General features: G+C 41.2%; 1 long non-coding RNA gene across 1 annotated transcript; it reads right to left on the bottom strand.

Annotated features, from left to right (window-relative positions):
- Positions 1–14,787: 14,787 nt before the first annotated feature.
- Positions 14,788–20,187, bottom strand: LOC120398528. Its single transcript, XR_005594500.1, has 4 exons — positions 20,053–20,187; positions 19,915–19,959; positions 17,385–17,562; positions 14,788–15,181 (listed from the first exon to the last, which is right to left on the bottom strand). It is a non-coding gene; the product is annotated as an uncharacterized LOC120398528 (long non-coding RNA).
- Between the last annotated feature and the right edge of the window lie 3,095 nt (positions 20,188–23,282).

The raw sequence follows: 23,282 nt of genomic DNA on the forward strand, positions 1-23,282 counted from the left end.
AAAAGCAATGGCAAAACCTTGGAATTAACCAAGATTCGGCAGCAGCACATTCTTCACGTGCATAATTCTTCCTCATTCCTCCAAATCTTTCAAAAAGAAACTGTCCCTAAAATAATTCCTGGGCTACCAATACATGTTAGTAACTATCAGCAATAAAAGTTTTGCTCTTTTGATAGATGTTTTATTCACACCTCCAGACACACAATTGGTAAACAGTTTTCTGTAATGACTTCAGTGTTTTACAGCTCGGGTGCACAAAGAGACAGAATAATAGACAAGAATGATGGTCCTGAATTCTGTGTAAATCCTAATGGCAATATTGTCCCACCAATGCATGGATAATTTAATAACAGCTTGCTGTATCTTTAAATACCATTTGTCATTGGAGGATTCAGAAGGGCTTTACTACACATAAAAGGGATATTGTCAACTATAAAATTCCATCACATAAATCAGTGGTATGCCATCAGCTGGGATACTCTTTCCAATGGTAGTCATCCTAGCACATAAAGGATGTAGCAGAAATAGAGCTTATCTAAACAGGGAAGTTATTCTGGAATAATAGTGCACACTTTTAATTCACTTGCAGATTAAGCTAACTAGGGAAAAGGCACTCTTATGCTGGAATAAAAACCTGCATGGGGAGCTATTCCTGAACATCTTTTGCAGAATATAGCAGTCAATTGCCCCTTAGAGAAAGCTCAGGTAGGTTTTGAGTCATGGGATGTCTTCCTTATGAAAAAATATTGAAAATACTGTGTCTCTTTATTTTAAAGAGGAGACAAAAAGATGAGAAATGCTAGAGGTCTATAAAATAATGACTGGTACAAAGAAAGGCAATCAAGTGTCCTGTGTAACCTCTTATAACATAAGAACAAGGAGCTATTTCATTAAATTGAAAGGCAGCAAAAGTTTTTCTGTTTTGTTGTTTCTTTTTCACAAAATGCAAAATCAATGTGTCAAACTCATTGCTTTAATGAATTAATTTTTACAGGATCACTGTGAGATAGGTAAGTAGTATTACTGTTAAGTAAGTAATAAGTCAGTAAGTAGTAATACTGGTGAGATCATTTAAAAACTAATTAAACACTTTATTTAGTGATTGGTGGAATAATTTGTTGACTAAATTATTCACCAAATATTAGCTATGGAGCTGTCTAAATGATGAAAAAATATATTAACAAATAATTTATTTGAAGAAAACCCCTAGCTTAATTGGATAAATTATTAGCAATGTATAATGCAAGTGTCTGTAGTTATTATTATTATTTTATGAATAACCTTAGCATAGAAGGTCAAATCTATTCTTGGTGTAACTCCATTAGCTTCAGTGGACTTGCACCAGATAGGAATTTGGCTTGCAAAAGTTCAGTAACTTCCCCAACGTCACTCAGCAGATCAGTTGCAATGTCAGAAATACAACCTAGGGCCCCATTTCTGCAACTTGTTGCATGCAAGTGGACTGTTGCACCTGTTCAGAGCCAAATGGATTCAGTGGGGCTCTTTGTGGGTGCCACACAGGGGCGGCTCCAGGCCCCAGCACGCCAAGCACGTGCTTGGGGCAGCATGCCACGGGGGGTGCTCTGCCGGTCGCCGGGAGGGCGGCAGGCGGCTCCGGTGGACCTCCCGCAGGCGTGCCTGCGGAGGGTCCGCTGGTCCCACGGCTTCGGTGGAGCATCCGCAGGCGTGCCTGCGGGAGGTCCACCGGAGCCGCGGGACCGGCGACCGGCAAAGCGCCCCCCGCTGCATGCCGCCGTGCTTGGGGCCCGAAATCGCTAGAGCCGCCCCTGGTGCCACAGTCCAACAGCACTAAAATTGTGGATTGGAGCCTAAGTTTCCTGATTCACAGTCCCTGACTCTGTGAGGTTGGGAGAGGACAAGGGGACCAGCCACTTTCTACATAACATGCCCACTCTTCCCCCAGATTTCTATGCAGAAATCTCGGATGGAGTTAATACAAATAGCGTCTCTTTTACTAATTCCCTGTGGAGCTCCTATGTGGCTGCTTCTGAGCAGCCACAATAACATGCCACTTAGGAACTGTTACTCCGCATAGTAGTGCCAGCTGTCCATGCAGATGGTTTTGACTCTGCAGATCTTAGGGTGCCATTCCCCTGTATCCTCAGAATCCAGAGGATTAGGAGGCCCCCAACTCCATCTTCTCAAGTAGGGAATATGAGATGAACTTTACACCATTTACGTGCCTCCCTGGAGCTTTCCTGAGATTTTACCACAGCAGGGGTAATCTGGCATTTGGAGTCCTTGAACACTGTGAGTCAAATGGTACCCTCATAGGTACATCAATGCTGCAGCTGGGAGGCTGCTTCCCAGCTGGGATAGATAGACGTGTTAGCTCTGCTTGAACTAGAGTGCTAAAAATAGCAGCACAGCCAGGGCTAGCAAAAGGCAGCAACTTGGGTTAACTGCCAGAGTACTGACCCCCCGGGTATGCACCTAGGTGGCTAGCCCAAGCTGCCTCCTTTGCTGCCCCCACCTACACTGCTATTTTTAGCATGCTAGCCCAAGCAGAGCTAACATATGTCTGTCTACACTAAGCACAGTCCCAGCTGCTGTGTTGGCATACCCATAAACATGGACCCATATTGAGGGACGTACGGAGCTGTTGCCTAATAAATGCTGATGAGAAAGAATGTTTTGTTAAATTCACTCTTACAGATCCCTTCAATTGACGAGCGAAAAAATTCCTAATTAAAGCTGGGCTGGAACTGGATTTTCCATTTGGTGGGAAATTCTGATCTAAACTGGAAAGAAAAGAAAACACCTGAAATTTTCCATGAAACTAACTTCTAAAATATTTTTCATTTGGGATCAATTAAAAGAATTCATTCTGATAAAGTCAAAACCTCTTGTTCTGGTTTTGTCCTTTTAAAACTTCTACAAACATTTTTACGTTAAAAAAAATTCAAAAGTTTTGTTTTGAAACAAAACACTCTATTCCCAAAATGTCATAACAGGACATTTCAACTATATCTACATTCTTTGTGTCTTTTTTTAAAATAAAAAATCAACACCTTTTTCAGAATGTTTTGATTTTGACAAAAATGAATTTTTGGAAAACCATTTATTGTAGATGAAAAATTTCCAGCCAGTTCTATTCTTGATCCCTCTCTGAGACGTTCAACAAAACCCCAGGAAAACCAGACATTCCTAATATTTTTCGGGTGAAAATCAAGTTGAAATAAAAATTCTTTCATACTTTCTTTATAAAACATAAAGACACAGAAAAGGTCAAAAATGCACTTTACCACAATTTTCTTTGCAGGTCACCTTTAAAACTCAGCTACAAATTTTCTACTGTTTAGCTTTAGGGATGTTTCAATGTGGCAACCGTTCTTTCTTTTTCATTATTCATATTTTTAAGGTTGACAAGATATTACCAACTGAATAAGGAAATCATAATTTTTCTTTTGTGCTGTAAGTAACTAGCTTCCTTTAAGGAATTGCTATCTTTCTATTCTCCTGTCAGGGCTGGTGCAAGGATGTTTCGCGCCCTAGGCGAAACTTTCACCTTCCCCCCCCCCGACCCTGAGGCACCCTCTCCCCCGCGGCAGCTCTGCCCTGAGGTGCCCCCCCCCCAGCAGCTATCCCCCTCCACCCTGAGGCACCCCCCTTGTGGCAGCTCCCCACCCCCAACCTTCCGCCCTGAGGCACCCCACCCCAGCTCACCCCTGCTCCATGCACGAGCACCCCGAGCACGCTGTGGCTGCTTCACTTCTCCCGCTTCCCAGGCTTGCGGCACCAATCAGTTTAGGCCCCGCAAGCCTGGGAGGCGGGAGAAGTGAAGCAGCCACGGCGTGCTTGGGGAGGAGGCGGGGCAGCAGGGAGCTGGGGCAGGGAGTTCCCCTGCGTGCTGCCCCCCCCTTACTTGCTGCAGGCGGCCCTCCCCGCGCTCCCCTGCCCCAGCTCCCTCCGCCTAAATGCCAGCGGCGACCGGGGCAGCCGAAGATCCGGCTGCCGCGTTCGCTGCCGAAGAAAATGGTGCCCCCCAAATCCCAGTGCCCTAGGCCAGTGCCTAGGTCACCTAAATTTTTGCACCGGCCCTGTTCCCTATGAATATTTTCATTTTAGGCAATCACCCATAATGCCAAGTAATAATTACCAATTGAACCTACCTATGTTAGGGCCAAATTGTGTTCTCATTTAAAATAGCATAATTCATACTGTCCTCAATAGGAGATGTGGGTAAAAGTCAAGACACTTATTTTGTATCTAAATCCAGATTTAGATACCTAAGTTTAAGTGGCCAAGTTTTAAAATGTTGGCCTAAGTGACAACTAAAGTCAGACAGTGAGACCGTGGCCAACTTGGCTGTAGAACTTGGCTGACTCAGACCCTATGCTAGCTGCTAGACAACTCTGAATTGCATTTAGGCATTAGCTCTTGAATTTTGACCACCTCTTTTAATAGCTAATTAAAGAAACATTTTCATATTGAAGGCATATCGTGAAAAGTAAACTAGGGCTTTCTAGGTGACACAGTAATGGCTGTGAGAGACACTCACCAGGAGTCAAAAGCTGAACAAAAGAGGTATTTAAAAGAAATAATGATTAGGAAGTACATCTTCTTTCTCTTTCCACTTAAGAGGTGAAAGGCCACTCAGTATGTTAAACCCCAACCCAACGTATGCCTTAACTGCAGCTAATTTTCAGTTTCATTCCCTGCACCATCATTAGACCTAAGTCAACCTTACACCTTTCAAAGACACCCTGGGCCAGATGCGTGGTATCTGGTGTAGTCATTTACACCTTTGCAGAGTGTAAACGGCTGCCTGCTCAGAATGAGCACACCACTTTTCACAGATGTAAATGATTACAGAAGAGAGTGAAGAATCAGGCCCAAGGCCTGCGGGCACTGCTGCTCCCTCTCTGCAGCATGGCTCAGGAGCCGTAAAGTGCTCCTAATGCACTGAGTTCTTAGCCCATTTTACGCCTCTTCAAGTTAGCTGAAGTCATGTAAACTACTTTTTCCATTTTTTAAATTTATATTTGATTTACAGTTGCCCCATCTCCTTTAGGGCTCAGTTTGTGTCAAAATGTATTGAATGATCCTGCTGTTGTAGGTATGGCCCTTTAAGAGAGCTGAACATGTGAGCCTCCTCCCTTCAGCCCTCTCCTCCGTCTCCTAAATGACTATTCTCAGGCTTATGTGGATGAAAATGAGATACTGAGAGGCAGGGCTGGCAACAGAGTCTCCGTAACTCTGAGGTGTATGGACATACTTGTGAGCTTTGCCATCACTATCTTTTGATTCTGGCTTCCTGACCACAGAATCTGCGGTGAATGGAATTTGACTGATTTGTCTACACATTGATGTGAGGATTTAAAAGGCTTTTGCATTTGAGAAATGGCTCTTTGTTGTCCAGGCCCAAATTCACCCCGATGACTTTAAAGGGTTTACTCCAGAGATGAATGTGATAATTTTCCAGCTTCCCAAACCTTGAAGGTAATGATGTGAGTAAAAAGAGACCCAAAGATCAAAGAGTTAACTTCATCTCTGCCTTCACCGCTATTCATTACAACAACATTGTCGTATTCAATGCATAGTCAATATAGTTAAAAAATTGTATCTGGAAGAAAAATTAGATTCTGAGTCAAGTATCCTTGCATGCATTCAGTGCTTTTTCTCATGGGTTTTGCCCATCATTCTGCCATCAAACAGTCCCAAGAGCCTCCAGGGTATTGCAGGTCCATGAGAGCTTCAAGTTGATTGCATTCTCTTAGTATTTGGTGTGGATGGTATTCACATATGACAGTGATTGATGTCTTAGAAATACCTAAGAGACATTGATCTGTTTAGTCATTTATACCATTCTTCTCATCATGGTAGTCTTTGAGATTGTCTGTATGTCACCAGTTGAAATGGTCCAGGTTGGTCCAATCAGCCAAATAAGATGCAAATGGGGGAGTATTAGGCTGAGTGGAGGATGCTAATTAGGAGAAATCTCACCTCTGAGGGAACAGCCAGGGCTTCTATAAAGCCAGCAGGGTGAGAGGCTGTAGATAGGAAACCTGCAGTCTCTTTATCGGAAGGAAGGGTGCGGAATAGGAACCCCCTGAGAAAATGTTTCGCTAGTAGGCCAGTAAGAGAGGGGTCTAACTAGGAAGGCTGGAGAATGGAAAGCTTGGAGAAGCATGGTGGAAAGTAGCTCAGGGGCAAGAGCAGTAAGGTTGGTGAAGACTCAGACCTTAGCTGCTTGCTGTAGTGCTCTGGACTAGCACCTAGTGCAGAGGGTGGGCCTGGGTTCCCCTACGATCCACTGCAGAGTGGTATTGCTAAGGGCAGTGAAGGGGAAGACTGCCTGCGTCACTGCAGGAGTGACATAGGGCAGCAGGTGTGTGCACTACCTGACACTGCTGATACAAAGAGACTTCCAAAGACTCTCCCTGAAGGGGAAAACACAGTGTGACCTGGCTGGAGGACAGAGTCACAACGTGGTGGTACTTAGGCTCTGTGAGTGGAAGGAGAGCTGCACGTTGGAAGACTGGAAAAGGGATGCTGAACAGGGTGGATCTAATCCCCAGAACTGCCAGAAGGAGGCGCCATCCAGTGGGGAGTACAGCTCCCCTTGACTGTATCCAATGTTTCTTTAGGAATTACGTTGTTAGTCAGCACTGGTGAATAAAGCAGCATAACATTTTAATCACCTTTTTCTTTTTAGTTACATAGCCTTTAAGGGCCAGATCCTCAGGTCCAGCTGAGCTCTACTCCGTGCAGGACCTGAAGCAGGCAGAGGCCACTTTGCTGATCACCCAGTCCTATGGCTGGTTCAACCCCAGCATAATCTAGAGCATTAATCATCTGAAAGGGACCATTCTGCTGGCTGGTGATTGCTGAAGCACAAGTGTCCCCAGCCATGTCTCCTCCAAAAAGCAAACAATTAGAAAAGCTTGGGCGGAAAATGGAGAAATGTTTTGTTTCAAATATTTTACAGGAGACCAGTAATAATACCCAACTCTTATACAGTGCTTAGATCTCAGAACACGCATCACCATTTTACAGGTGGAGAAACTGAGGTACCAGGTGGTGAAGTGACTTGCCCATGGTTGCAGAGCTGGGAATAGAACCTAGGCCCTACCCACTGGTCAGACTGTCTTGTTCATATTGATCTGCTTACAGTACTCCCGTAATGTATTTTTCTTAGATGCATTCAGAAATAAAATCATTTGCAGCAAAAACCAAGTTACTGTTGTACATAAGATACCATGACCTTTCTCATAACTGGCAGGTCTTTTGGGTTTACTTGGGTTGTTCTAGCAGAGCCGGCTTTATGAACTATGGGGCCCGATTTGAATACCCGGTGGCGGTCCGGGGCTTTGGTGGCACTTCGGTGGCAGTGGGGTCCGCTCTGGGTCTTCCGCGGCACCGAAGGACCCCCCCGCAGCCGAAATGCCGCCGAAGACCCGGAGCAGACCAGGTGAGGAAAAAAAAATTAAAATCTCTATACCACATTGGTATGGCTTTTGTAATAATCTAGGTGGAGCTGTAACATAGTTAATGTAAGAAAATAATTACCCAAATTTTCTTTCCACTGGGTCAGTATGGTGTATACCAGATTTTCATTAAGTGCCTATACTATTTTACTCAATTTTAAATATGCTTATTAATAGTTTGCTAAAACTTAAGTAAACAAGATGAGGTGGATTTCATATCACTTGAACTGGAATGGTTAAATATTCAAAGCCTTTTCTAGCTTCTCTAGCATTTCCAAAGGATCTCTGATGACTTTATGCAGAAACCTATTGAAAATCTACCGAAAACATCCAATAGCCCCAGCCCCTTAATGTGATGTTTAGACTTATCAATCTTGGCTCATCACCAAGGAAGAGAGGACACTTCATGTCATTAATATCATATTATTACAGTTAATCATTTTTCAGAATGCAATGTGTTACAAATACAATGTTCACTCCTACACTCTGAAATGCACCATGAGTCACATCCTGGAAAGATGATTTTGTGGTCACATGATGGCTGGTTCTCTGAGAGCCATTGCTGTGCGCATCATGTTTCAAAAGGCAGGACAGAATTCAGGATCTACATCTGTCAAGGGGCCCACTGACCAAACTATTTTTAAAAGCCTCTTTCGTTTGGTGCATTCCTCTTCCTTCACAGCAAGTTTGCTTTATTTTATTTTTTTTTAAACCCTGGTTGGGCAGCATTTGAACTCCTTCTCATAGAGTCCACCAGCCAGGCTTCTGACCGTGACTCTTCCCTGCCTCTCAATCTATATCTGGCAGAACTTAATCATTGGAGATGGATATATAGGAAGGAACAAATTTTGCTCTCAGAAGCACATTCATTGTACCCAGTGAAACCAATGAGTCATTCATGTACATCTGAAGAGGAGAGAGTCAATCTCCTTGGTGGGCCAGTTCTTGGAAGCCAAAAAACTGCATGACTAAAGGGCAAACTAGATTTTGTAAAGTATACAGGTACTGTAGAGTTAATGTTCATCCTTACTTCAGAAATACCCTTAGAGCTGCCTGAAACATGCATCTACTATACCATAATCATTTTGTTAAAACCTGCTTCCTGCATCAGAGTTGTAACAAGAATAATAATGCATTAAGTTTTAGCTGTATGTTCAATACTTTAATGCCCCCCAACATCTGGTTAATGAATCCTGAGGGAGTGGCAGACAAATGCTTCAGAGGCCATAGACAGGAGTCCAAAGAAATGCTAAAAAGTCGCTTGATACAGCTGATTTAGAGTAAAGTTTGGAGTTTGGAATTTCCATAACCATAAAGCATGTTTAATGGAAACAAGGGACCCCTAATGAAAAAATTTAGGAAGCCCTGAAAAAATACTCTAACTTTTTATCCCTCTTTAAAATTGTTTAAATTGATTAAAGTTTAGATATTAACACCAAAAGTTCTAATTCCATAGAAATCAGCCTTTGCTGCTTGGAATCATATGAATCCAATTACCATCCAGTCAGACCTGGTTAATCCAAGTCAATCTGCAAACTTCAATTTTTTTTATATAGATTTACTAACTTTAATTCAGCAAAGCACAGCAGTACATTCATACTCTGAATCAGATTACCTTTAATGTCTTTCATATAAACAGATATACACTGGTCAAGAACGGCTAAGGCATGCAAGGATTAAACCAGTTTGTAGTTTTACCACACGCCACATTACGGTCCCGAATTTACAAAAGCTCAGAAAAGAATTTGCATGGCATATGAGTCAGGAAGATTGTTCTGTCCATACCCCCAATACTAATTTTCAGAAGATGCAAAATATTTTTGATAACATTCCAATTTTGAAATGGCAAAGGTTTTTTGTTTTCTCTTCTCTTAAACAGAGACACTGGTTGAAGAGGAGGTAGAAAGATCTCATAAATATTCCAAAAGAAATCAAACCTCTGTACCATAAAGTGTGTGTGTTAAGATCTGGTAGATGGCAAAGCTGGTGGAAATGAGCAGGGGAAGTGGAAAGGGTCTGGAATATTTTGACTCCTTGGAACCAGAGGTGCAAATTTCTATTTGTTTGCAGCTCCATATTTGAAGTTGTCAATGATTTTTTTTACATAATTTTTCAACTTTGCAGCATCTTAAATTCTCCACCATTTGGACTCTTTAAATCAAGACTAACAGGAGTACTTGTGGCACCTTAGAGACTAATAAATTTATCTGAGCATAAGCTTTTGTTGGCTACAGCCCACTTCATCGGATGCAGACTAACACGGCTGCTACTCTGAAATAAATCAAGACTGGATGTCTTTCTAAAAGATATGGTCTAGTTCAACTGCAAGTTATTGGGCTAGATGCAGGGTGAAATGACATGATCTCTGTTATGCAAGAGGTCAGATTAGATAATAATCTGGCTTTGAAATATATGAAATCTCAAAAGCCTACCTGGCTGAGACTGCTTCTGTCTCAATGCAGAGTTACAGTTGACTGGAATGCTCTTGAACTCTGAAGAGAGAGTGCAAGAACATTCTCTGAGAAAGGCTCTCGTCTTTGGACCTTGCTTTGACCTGCAGTCTGCTACACCTAAAGGGGCAGTCTTTGGGGTATGTTTTAAAGTGCAGCAGGTCATCTGGTCTTTTGTCAGCAGAGAATTTTTCTTTGGCTCAGGAAAGTAATTAGGCTGAAGTGGGGCTCTGTCTGAAGCCATAGCGCTTGGCTTTTATAATTGTTTTTTAAGTTTATGTTGAGCTATTATGTAATAGGCCCATTATAAATACATGTCAGCAGGATTGACCTAGGGATAATAAATGGAGTTCTATGCATATTACTGTGTTGGGGTCTTTTGAATAAAAGTTTAACAACTCTGTGATATGTGGATGTTGAGGGTGGCATTTTCAAAAGCACTCAGCATTGGCCTAACTCAACTCTGCTTACACTGAAATCAAAGAGGGTTTTACCATTGACTTCAATGGGAGTAAAGTCAATTCTGAACATTCTTGAAAATCCTACCCTAAAATTCCATTAGTGCTTTTTATGAAAACAGGGACTTTCCTTTTTTGTCCTTGGACAAAACTGGTTACTACCTCTCCACTCAGAGGTGGTTGCCTCTCAGTGGTGCTGAGGTACATAGTTTGTGGAGTGCATTTGAGATACTTTGACATAAAAAGCACAGCGTCAACTCAGGTTTTTAAACAGCTCTGAACCAGCGAGCATTGCCAATTTGAACAAAACTGTTGCTAGAAGTACTGCCCATCTGTGTGTTATGTTATCACCATCTATCCATTGTGGCACTTACATGGCCCTGTGACCTCCTCACAAATATTTGAAAACAGGAACAATAACACTTTCTTCTGCAGTAGAAATAGTTTGATTAGATGCGGTGTGTCACTCCAGGTTTAGACACTGTTGTTGGTCTTGTACTGTCATGACACTTCCAAAAGAGTTGCATGTGTGGCAGGAAAATAACGTCTCCCTGTAGCCCATGCCTCAATGGGCTTTTTATTTAAGGATGGCGATGGCAGAGAGTTCTCTCAGGACATACACTCTTAAAACAGAATAATATACACTCCCAAGGGGTGGAGTTTTTGTGTTTGCTTCTTTCCTTCCTCTCTTCCCTCCTCCCCCCTCATTTTTAAGATTCTAAATTCTTATGGCAGGGAGATGTTCTCCATATGTGAATAAAATAAAAAAAATTCCCTCTCAATTTTCAAAAATTTGAACACTAAAATATTTTGGCTGAATACAGAAATACTGCTGTAATGTCTCGTGGGAATTGAAGTTTGCTTGCCTCCTGATCCCATTCTCCTCTATAGGCAAGGCTTCCTGATCAGACTACATCTCCCATTATGCATCATGATCTCACCTCTTGGAGAGAGGTGACAATGCATCATGATAGTCCTTGATCAGGATGCCGCATGAGAGATGTCAAACTGTTGAGCCAAGCCCCTAGAAGAGGATAGAGACCTGAGGCACCCAAACTAGAGCTCCCATGAGGCACTGTGGCAGCTTAGCCAAAATGAAATATTTCACTTTTCAGGAACTTTTTTGATGAAAAATCAAAAATTTTCTGTGGAAAACAGACACTTTTCATGAAAAAAGTTGTTTTGTCAGAAAACCAACTTTCCTTCAGTACAGTTTCCGTACCAATACAGTTCTAAAGAAAATTTTTCAGCCAGCTCTAGGAAAAGTATAAGTTGGACAGCAGTGATAACAGGAGCAGTTACACCCAGGCCACCTCCTATGGGAGTAAATAACCTTCTCAGGGCACCTCTCTGAATGAGTCTGCATGGAAAAATAAGACCATAATTGAATTAAGGTAACATTTGGAATTAGGGTCCTTGTATTCAGGTGTTATTCCAGTTATCAGAATCCTTTTCTTCCTTACTTCATTGAAACAAGAACCTTTCAAGTACAACAAAATATATAATCAAAAGTGTCTTTCACCTCAGCTGAAAATGCACGAACCTTCCCAGAACATTTAGCAACAACTAAGATAAGAAAAGCTTCTAACCACTGTGTGCATTGGAAGGGCAGACCCAGGACTCCATTCTGAATAGAGGTAGTATGCATTCTTACGTCTGCACCTTGCCCTCTACAAAAATGAATGTGCCAGAGCTATTCATGAGTGTTTATGTAAGGTTCTCTCTATTTGACTGAAAAAATAGAGCTGCTCTTTTAGCTCACAGGATAGAGGTTGGTGTTTTGAAAGCTGAAGGTTATTATGAGTTCTATTCCTGGTGTATGTGGCTGGTTCATGACTGTGCTGTCTACTTGTATGATATGTGGCCATGAATTACTACAGTAAGAAGCCAAATGTAACTTGTTCTAAGGTATTTTCAAGGCACCAACTAAGGAGGCCAAGATACTTGCAGACTAAAAATGGCTGCAATACTTTAGAGAGGCTATTTAATCCCTGAATTTCCTTTCAATTCAGATTCTAATCATTTGAAACGTAGTTGAACTGTGTAGAAACTGAGGGACTGGAATGTATCAGGGTGGGGATACACATCTTGAACTGCCTCACACCATCTTTCTATTTAAACTCTGTACTATTTTGGTGTGTCTGAAGGATACTGTTGTAAATTCCCTCTTTCTACCTTTCACATTTTTCTCAAAACTTTGAATCAGAAGACTAAAAGTTTGGCAAATCTAGGAATGTAATCACAAAGCTAAAAGCATAGACATATACAGTGAAGTCTTCAGCTCATTTAAGTAAGATATGAGAGAGAGACAAATTTCAGTGGGCAAGTGTGAGGCGAGTACTAAAATAACCTTTTCATCGTGCTCCATTATTATAATTTTACTATATTCATTGTTTAATATTAACAAAGGGTCCAATAACGATCACCACTGTGCTAGATAAAATCTATATCTTAGATCATGTCAGGTGTTGTCACATAACTATAGCTTTTTAACCAGGGATTCTTATCAGAAATAGTATTGTGAAACTCTATCCTAAATGCTTGAAAAACCAGTGGTTTGTTCTTAGTGATATTCAGAAGCTTAGACTTCCACAAAGCCTGGACACTTCATTAAAAACCTAGCTATTGAGGACTACAACAATAAGAATTTTCAAGCACTGCAAAAATAAAAATTGCATACTTTTCTCTAATCTCCAGTCTACAAATTGCCATGAAATACCATCACTTCAGCATCTATGAGGGTAAGCACTGCTGGATGTCTTCCTATTAATGGTAAAGACCTAAATGTCAATATTTTGGGTACTGCTTTCATTTATCATAATTAAGATTGCTATAATTAAACTTCACCATTAAAGTGCCCTTGTAACCCTCTGATACAATGTTTAAGATTTATACCAAGTCTGATTTTGATTAGATACTTCCTTGCCACTACAGTAAAAGCCACTGTACAGGGTGAAGCTAAAAAAAAAAAAGCCTGATTTTGGTTTGTTTCACAGTATCCTTTTGTTATATACTAGTCTACTTGATCTAAGTAAATAAAAGAGATTAAATTGTTAGGACTGAACATTTTCTCCAGTATTTGTGCGACAGCTGTAGAACTCCATGCAGTGACATTACCAAATGCTGCTCTTTCTGCCCAAACTGGAACTAGCATAGGGTTTATTTTATTGTGGGGCATTGATACCAACTGTTGAATTCAGTGGCTGATTCCTCACCTGTGCAAAGTATGTATGACATGCTACCACATCTGAGTTGCCCCTCAGGCTGGTGGTGACATTTTATATCCACTTTCCACAGATATAGATAACTACTTATGGTGCAAAGTGGGGGAGAATCAGGCCTTCACTTACATCCTTGCAACTCATTTGGCTTCATAAGGCTTTTGCAGGTATAACTGAGGCTAGAATTTGTCAATGAAACTTTTTGAATTCTTTTTTCAGCTCTTTGGAGGTATTAATATAGGCAAAGCATTAAAAGCACATGCTTAGCTTCAATCATGTGATCAATCTCCAGAAAAGCACTTCAGCATGTGCTTAACATTAAGCACATGCTGAAGTACTTTGATAAATGGAGATGGATTATTTACAGGCTTAAGGTTTTAGATATGTTTAAGAGCTTTGTTTGAACCAAGGCCACAGGTTTTATTTTTTACAAATTAAAGACTAATTTTTAAGTAGCTGCTAATTTGGACGTCCACTTTGAGACTTCTAAAGACTGATTTTTCAGAGCTGCTTAGCTCTTTAAATTCAGCAGGAACTTCAGGTGCTCAACACTTCTGAAAAACAGACCTTTGTGTAACCAAATTGGGTACCCAAAATTAGTGGACACTTTTGAAAATGTTGACCTTGAAGCATAAAACCGAAATAGGAAGAAAATCTTAAGAGGCAGAGAATCAAATGACATCCTCCGTTAAATCCATGCAACCCCTTTGATTCTAAAAACAATGAAAACTTTAAGTGATTTGTCTCCACTTGTTAGTGGCAGTAGAAAAAGTGGTTTGAATGAGCCTTGTTCACCTCATGTACTCTGAGAGCCTGATCCAAAGCCTGCTCAACTCAAAGGGCATCTTTTCATTGTCTTCAATACTCTTTGAGCCAGAGCTTTAATGAGCTAGATCTTGCTTCCATTGAAGTCAATGGGATTTTTGCCACTGACTTAAACGTGTGCAGGTTCAAGCACAATATTACCTCCTATATGAAAATTACATATTAGAAACTCCCACCTGCATACATACTATAAATACAATAGCAATATCATATAGTAGTGGTTTAATTTCAGTATATGCGTCCCAGCTCTCAAACAATGTTCTCAACAGAACTAAGGATAAAAAGTTGTAATAAGAGACACATGTCTTCTGTAAATGTATAAATAATATGCTAAAGCATTTTTCGGTCCCATTTTAAGACTTGCTTTTTTAGCACTCTAACTCTCCAAGAATGTTTCTAAACTAATTAAAAAGAAGGGTGGGACGTGGCATCCAGAGAACCATTTGCTCACCATACTTTGTGTTTTTCTTTCACTTCAGCCCTGGGATCCAGATGGCAGACTTTAGTAGATATGTTTCCCTAACACCAACATCTGGATCTCTGGCAGAGCCTCCCAGCCAGTTGTGCTGATAGCTGTTCAATTCCTTGGAACTGCTTCATGCTCCAGTAGGGTAGCTTTGCTATTCTTGGTTTGACTGAGCAGCCAGGTCACGTGGACATCATTCTCATCTCTCTAGCCTCTGATCATCCTCCTATTTTAGTTCATGATCGTATTCTTGTCTTGATTGAGAAGATCTAGGACAGATCTCGGTGAGGTCCCTACATAGTGTTTATACCTGCAAAGGCATGTGTATCAACACACATTTATATTTCCATATCCATCTCTCTTGGCCCCCTCTCTGGGTGGGCTCACATTTTTCCATCCCAGCCTTACAGGTGGGCTCTTCAGACAGACATCCCTTGCCTAGGATCTGGGTTGCTTGGGCAGGGGTGTATTTCTTTCCTCAGGCCCATGGGAGGAAATTGTTGTGAGAAGGGCTTCTTTCTCACTTGAAGACCAGGAGAAGTCAGTGTACAGCCTGTCATGTCTGGAAATCCATTTGTTCTGGGAATCACAGCTAGGAGCATTGACAGCAACAGGGGGTGGGGTGGGGAGTGAATCAGTAGGTCAGCAACTTTTCTTTTTTTTAAATTTTCTGTCCGGTATCTGCACGCTTAACCTGAATAGGGTCTGGGTTTGCCCATGCTTCACAATACCACAGCCTTGAGGAAAAAAAAAAAAAAGAGAGAGATTGGAGAGTAGAATTGCTTGACATTTCTGATTTTTTTAAAAAGTTTACTGAAAAGTTTTGCTGAAATTTTGACGACAAAGTTTCCAGTGAAATTTTGTCTTCTTCCTCACTTCCATTTTTGAACAGCTCTAATGGAAGGAATAAGAGGAGAGCAAGATTTATGGAAGAAAGAAATGATTTTGAACATAGGCTGTGGACAAGAAGGGAGGTACGACATGGATGGGAGAGAGGTGGTATTGGAGTGGAAGCCTAAGAAAGAGATGGTATCTATAGTCATGCTCTAAAAGATCTTGGAGAAACAAACTGAAAATATATTCCACTGTTTAGTCTTGCAGGACATGAGATGTGCACACTTTCTGCAAGGGACAAGAACACTGGAGGTCATGTTCTTGTTTTGGGAGACTGGAGGAAGTCCGTGTCTCTATATCTGTTGCTATGTAATTCAGAATTAACCAAACAAGTACATAGATACACACAAAAAAAGGAATGGTTGTGACATAAGTTTGAATCTGTAAATATTTAAGGGGATAGATGCTTAGATGGTGTAAATTGGCATAGCTGCATTGTTTATATACTTACCATATTACTAGCTTTGGAGTTGTGCTCATTTTCACTAGCTGAGGGTCTGGCCCATTTCGGCCCTGTCTATCTAAAAGATAATTGCACTGGTGTAACAATAGTCAACTAATTACACCCATGGGAATTTTCTCAAATTTTTCTAAAGTAGACAGGCCCTAAGTAGATTTACTGAGTCATGCTTGTATCACAATCATTCATTTATTTGTGTTTGAGTGTGGGGAGGAATAAGGCAGAGGGGGAGAGAGTGGATATTTGAGTTACTATCATTTTTACAAGACAACAGAATTGAAGATTGGCTTCTCCCAGACTTCCAAAAGGAAAATATGACTTCCAATTTATCCCCTTCAGTGCAGTCAATGAAGCTATGCCAATTTACATATATACTGCTTTCCTAATAGATATAGATTATATCTACTTGAAGCATTATGTTTGGTCGATCCTTCAATGATGAGCAATATTATATTCACAGCTGCGTAGGTATTACAACGGGGGCATTTGTTGAAGGTAGAAAGATTTCTCGTTACAGAAAATTTGCAATATGATATCATCTGAATAGAACTGTTAGAGCTGGTTGGAAAAATTCAGAATTTTGGCAAAAATATGTAACAGTTTGTCCCATTTTTCACCTAATTCTAGAGCTGAGTCAGAAAATTTCAAATGTCTATTTTAGTCTTAAAATTTTGATTAAAAATGAATGTTCACCACTTTAATGTTACAATTATTATTTGGATGAAAGAATAATTAAGAAATGCTTTTTAAAAATCAATATTAAGACAAAGAAAACAGTCAAATGTGTGTTAAATTTACCTGGTTATTGCTATCAGCCAGACACTCGCCCTGAAGCAAGAAAATGCTTAAGCACATGCTTAGTATTTTAAGCATGGGCTCAAGTATCAATGGGGTTTAAGTGCATCCACTTAAGTGCCCTTCCTAACTAGGGATGCTTTCCTGAATCAGTGCCAGAATGCTGCTGTCTCAATGTACACAAAAACTTGGTTTTTAATGTAAGTGCACACACTAGTAGTATAGTATTAACTATGCCAAACCCTGTTAAATCCACAAAAGAAGCATCACTTTTGTATTCTAATTCTGTAACTCCTGACCCAGATTTAAAGGATATAAAGATCAAGATATTTTCATAATTTGTAAGACTGCATGTTTAACTCACTGTTGTTTTAACCCCCCTCGAAGCTTGAAGCTGAAATCTGTTTCCTCACTTCTATAGATGCGTTTCTTTCCCATTGTGTGACTATACAGGGTTGTTGTTGTAGAGTTGTGCTCCTGAGCACTGAGCAGCTGGGCTGGCTGTGTTTCTTTTTATTTTGAAGTTCACTGAACCATTTGATCTAAAACAAAACAATATAGAAAAGGATAAAACATATAGCCTGGGAGCAAACATTTTGAACTATAGAAAAACAAACCAAAAACAATGAAGTTACCAGTTTTTGGTACTGCTTCTGCTCTCACTTCAGTGGACACTGTATCAGGCCTTTAGAGAGAAGAAATTATCTGAAATTGACTGGCTGTGTTTTGAAACTTCACTGAAATAGAAGATAAAATTTCCTGTGGACTCCTGTATCAGGTTGTGCATAAGATGAAATACTTACTCACAAAGGAAGAAGGTCCAACTGAGTGATCAACAATAGGTCCATAAGATTTTTTTTTTGTATCCCATTTTACGGTGTGTCTGTGTGTCTACAGACATGAATGCCTCAAAAACTACCTGCATGGAAATGCTTACCAAATTTGCATAATTTTCAAGATCATTTACTGAAGCCACTTCAGTCTGAGCAGTTTGAGTCTGATCCTACAAACACATTATTTGTAGTAATACTTAGGGTCTTCATTGCACATAGCAGCGGCTCCAGGCACCAACGCTCCAAGCGCGTTCCTGGGGCGGCAAGCCGCAAGGGGCAGCCTGCCGGTCCCTGCAAGGGCAGCAGTCAGGCAGCCTTCGGCGGCATGCCTGCCGGAGGTCCACTGGTCCCATGGATTCGGTGGCAATTCAGTGGCGGGTACGCTGAAGCTATTGGACTGACGGACCTCCCGCAGGCAAGCCACCAAATCCGTGGGACTGGGGACCTCCCGCAGGTTTGCTGCCGAAGGCTGCCTGACTGCTATGCTTGGAGTGGCAAAAAAACTAGAGCCGCCCCTGATTGCACAAGGTCCAGTGCAAAGTACCTACATGAGGAACAAATATTTCATAATGGGCCCTTCAATCTAGCAGAGAAGGTACAACGTGATCCGATGGCTGGAAGATCCAACGTGATCCAAGGCTAGATACATTTAGACTGGAAACAATGCATAATTATTTTTTTTACAGTGAGATTAATTAACCATTGCAGCAATTTACCAGTGGTCATGGTGGATTCTCCATCACTAGACATTTTTTAATTGGGTGTTTTTCTTAAAGCTATGATCTAAGAATTATTATGGGGAAGTTCTATGGCCTGTGTTACACAGGAAGTCAAACTAGATCATTACAATGGTCCCTTCTGGCTTTGGAATCTGAGTCTTTAAAATACTTATTACTTTAAAAAAACAACCGCTAGATTACTCATATGCACATGATTGCAGGATCAAGTCCTTAGTCAAAATAGGTTTATTCTCATACATACATACACGCATGCACTCAGATTTGGAAAACATTGAAATAGACCCTGTGAAGAATCTGGAAACCTCTGATATTATTGAGTGTTCTTTTGTGACCCCTGCTGTTTGGATTTAAAACTGTGCCTTCAAAAAATTTATCTGAAAGTGAGTGTTGGTTATAGTTTCACTCCCATCCCAGCAAAATCAGAGAAGGTACAAACACATATTTGTTTATATTATTTACTACATTGTCTATATCTGTATTTTATACTTCAGTTCAAGTGACCTCTCTTCTTGAATACAAAATACAAGATGTCACAATTCCCAGCTAAAATGACAGTATAAAATATTTAGTCTATTTATTTGAACTTTTTTGTGTTCATGATTTCAAGTTTGTGTTCAACTAGTTGTTACTCTGATGAAAGAATAAGTGTTTAAAATAAAATATTTTCTATTTAAAAATATTAATGCATAAAAAGAACTGATGTTCTCAATGAGAGAAAAATCACTCTGTACATACTCTCTCTTTGTGCAGTTGGTGCTGTAGCATAAGCCATGTAGGTAAAGCCTATCCTCACCCCAACATTGTTATTAGGTCTTGGGGGGGGAGGGGGTGGGAAGAGTCTGGTTTTTGTATGGAAAATTGCCTTTCTATGAAATGGAAATTTTTGTGGAGGTGGGAAAAATCCTATTTTCACTGACTTTTTTGAGGTTTTTAAATATATATTTTTTAAAAACCTGAATGTCTTGATGTTTCAGAAAGTCAACAATTTTTGACAGCCAAAGACAAATAATTGTCAGTTTTTCAAAGGACAGTTTTTGAAAAAATAATTGTTATATCTGAAATGTTTTGTGGGAAAGAAAATCCTTTTTCAGGCAGATCTCTAATTATTATAAGTTCCTAGAGTAAGGGAGACATCAAGTACCCTAGAAAGAGAGAGAGCAAGAATTGCAGAAAGAAAAGAGTTTACAAATATTGGGTGTAGAGAAGGAAATAGAAGAAGAGGCTTTAGAAATGGAAAATCCCAGCTAAAATGTGGTGCAGTGTATATGAATTATTTAACCATTCTAAAGAGAATGCTAGGACTGATTCTGCTTTCACTTACCCCACTGTAGATCAGGAATGACTGATGTAAAATTCAGGATCAAACCTAGGGTAAATGAGGAAAAGCAGAATCACATCTAAAATTCTCTGCCCCTCTTCCAGGACTTAGTATTTTGGGATCTATTAAGTTTTATAGTACCTGTGCTTGCAGGTATCTTCAAAATCATTGCTCGTGAAGCACCTGTGATTAATATGCAGCTTTAGGCATATTCTCACTACATAAGGCTTGGTTCCAATCTTGCTTATGCTGGTATAAATCAGAAGTAACTCCAATTAATTCAACAGAATTACAGTGGTATAAAATGGATGTAAATGAAAAGAGAATTAGGCCCCATAGGGCCAAATTCTGTTTTCTTACACAGGTGTAAATCTAGAGTAACTCAACTGAAGCCAATGGAATAACTAAATCTATGTGGCTGCAAGCAACAGCAGCAGATGGTCCATATTGTGAACAGAGCCTCCCCTTTCTCTCTCATAATTAGTCTTTTCCATCATTGGCAATTGCTGATTGCCAAGATATGTCCTGTCTGTGTACATAAGTTGTCTCACTCTGTGAGATTGCCACATTTGTGACATCACAGTCATTTCCAAGGTTCTCTACTACTTTTGAGGAGGTTTGCGATAAAGGAGATCCCACAGTCTGGTCTCAAATGTAAAGATAATTAATATTCCTTCTGGACTCATGATCAAAGAACTGAATCCAGTTGCATTCCCACATTCTTATTTCCCCTTTCAATGTATTCCAAGCTCTTTTTTTAAACTCAAAGTGTTGTGTATTTTTTTCAGGGGACTTTCCTGACCTATTTCCAATAAATCAGGAGAATGAAGTGAATATCTCTGGCCATTCTACAATCCTCTCCTGGCTAGCCATTTGGAAAATGGCTGTGTCCTTTGTGTGACGCATATGATTGTTGTTGCCAGGGAAGGACAGTGATTTCCTTTTTCCTTGCTGGTTTTACATTTAGTCATAAGACCTGGTTGACATGGTGACTATGGAACTGTACATATTTGGGTATAATATAGTAAAAGCAGAGAAGGGCTCAACCTGCAAATTCTGATTCAGACCCAAGCTTTCTCAAAGTCTGGGAGCATTTGATACAGGATGAAATCTGGCCCCACTGAAGTCAAAGGGAGTTTTGCCATTGACTTCACTGGAGTCAGGATTTGAGCCCCCGTGTTTTGGTTCAAGCCTATCTCTGACTCAAATATTTCTAGATGTTGTTACTAGGTCCTTTCTAAATCAGGCAGTGGATGACTGAGAGCAGCATAAAAAGAAGATCCTGTCAGGATGAAAGAGGAGCCATGTTGGGTCCTCTTGGCTTTTTTCCAGATATCCATCCACTATGGTTATTTGGCTTTTAGATGAAACACATGATGATTACCTCAAATTTAAAAAAATGGTCCATTCTGCAGATGAATGTATTAAGGCTGTACTTACATAATATACAAAGGGTCATATTTTTACCCTCAGTTTTGGCACAAAATTGCCATTGAACTTGAATAGGAGATCTGCTTCTGGAACTGAGGTAGGGCATGTCCCTCAAATAAGACAACACACAGAAGGCTGTTCTTAGTAAGATAGCAGGGCAGCTGATGATATATCAACAGATCCTCAACTAGTGTATACTAGTTAGCTCTGTTGAAGCCAAGGGAGCTACACTGATTTGCACCAGCTGGGCATGAGGCCTGTTTGTAGTTGCAGGAATAGCAATGACACTTCCAGTATATTTGGTCTTCTCTAGTAGTCATGGGAAAAGTATGAAAGGTTACAAGAGTTTGTTCAGATACGCATCCAAAAGTCCGGGGGCCAGATCCTCAACTAACATTAACTGGTGGCAATCCATAGGGTCCAAAATGCTTGATTACTATTTCTGCCTCCCAAGCGCATTGTATTTCCCTGAACCAAGCTCCTTTTCCTTGCTCCCACCTACAGAATTCCTCCTCCTCACCACCATTTATCTTCAGAACCCTCTAATAAGCCCTCTACTTTTGCTGATTCCATTACAAGGTTTGACGAGTCCAAGCACATGTTCTCCTTGCATGGGATGCTATTCATAGCTCATGTGTTCAGAGTATTCTCCAATCGGAGTTGCCCTAGAATGTTTTGTGTGCTCCTGAGGAAAAAGCCCTAATATGTACAATATTTTAATAGAACAATATGATGGGCCCAAGACAGAGTGGGACTGCCAGGTCTTGAAAATGGTTTGGGGATGTGTGTGCTGGGAAACAGTGGGTAAGAAGGATGTTTTAAAGCAGAAGTGGGCAAACTGTGGCCCGCGGGCCACATCCTGCCCACGAGACTCTCTTGCCCAGCCCTTGAGCTACCAAGCAGGGAGGCTAGCCCCAGCCCCAGCCGTGCTGTCCCCGCTCCTTGCAGCCTCAGCTCACCATGCCCACAGTGCTCTGGGCAGTGGGGCTGCGAGCTCCTGTCAGGCAGCGTAGCTGCAAGAGCCATCAGTCTGCCCTGGTGCTCTAGACTGTGCGGTGGCATGGCTGGCTCCAGCTGGGTGGCGTGGCTGCCAGTCCCGGTGCTCTGAGTGGTATGGTAAGGGGGCAGGTGGTTCCAGGGGGGCGGGCAGGGGACAAGGAGCAGGAGGAAGTTGGATGGGGTGTAGGTTTGGGGGAGGGGGCGGTCAGGGGATGAGGAATGGAGGGGTTAGCCGTGGGAGTCCTGGGGGGGCCTGTCAGGGGGCGAGGGTGTGGATAGGGGTTGGGGCAGTCAGGAGACAGGGAGCAGAGGGGGTTGGATGGGTCGGAGGTTCTGAGGGGGGCAGTCAGGGGGCAGGAAGTGGGAGGGGGAGGATAGGGAGTGTGGGGCAGGTGTGGGCCTTGGCGAAGCACAGCCTTCCCTATCCGGCCCTCCATACAGTTTCGGAACCCTGATGTGGCCCTCAGGCCAAAAAGTTTGCCCACCCCTCTTTTAAAGCATTCAGGTTCAGTTCAGGGGAAGAAACTGCAGTGTGAAACAGTACTTAATTTGCTAGATACAGTTCCTCCACTCCAAACTTTCTCTTTCAGTCACTCCTCTGACCTTCCCATCAGTTACTTGTCAGTATCTTTGCAACAATATTTTTGAAAGCTTTCCTAGAGTAAAATGGGCCAAACCAGTGATGTCCAGGTGAAACACAACAGCATTTGTCCCAAGACCTGGACCATGAATAGCCATGTTAGAAAGGAGTTAGCTGGTCACTGATAAATATATTTATTTTATTTATTTTAAGTTTGAGATATTGGGCCAGATCCACACTGGTGTAAATCATGTACCTCTGACATCAGTGGAGCATCTCTGATTTCCACCAGCTGAGGATGAGACCCATGGATCTGATTCTCTCCTGTCTTATGCCTTTTCTTATCCCTGTGGATAAGTGG

The sequence above is a fragment of the Mauremys reevesii genome, linkage group 2, assembly GCF_016161935.1.
Source record: "Mauremys reevesii isolate NIE-2019 linkage group 2, ASM1616193v1, whole genome shotgun sequence".
NCBI lineage: Eukaryota > Metazoa > Chordata > Testudines > Geoemydidae > Mauremys > Mauremys reevesii.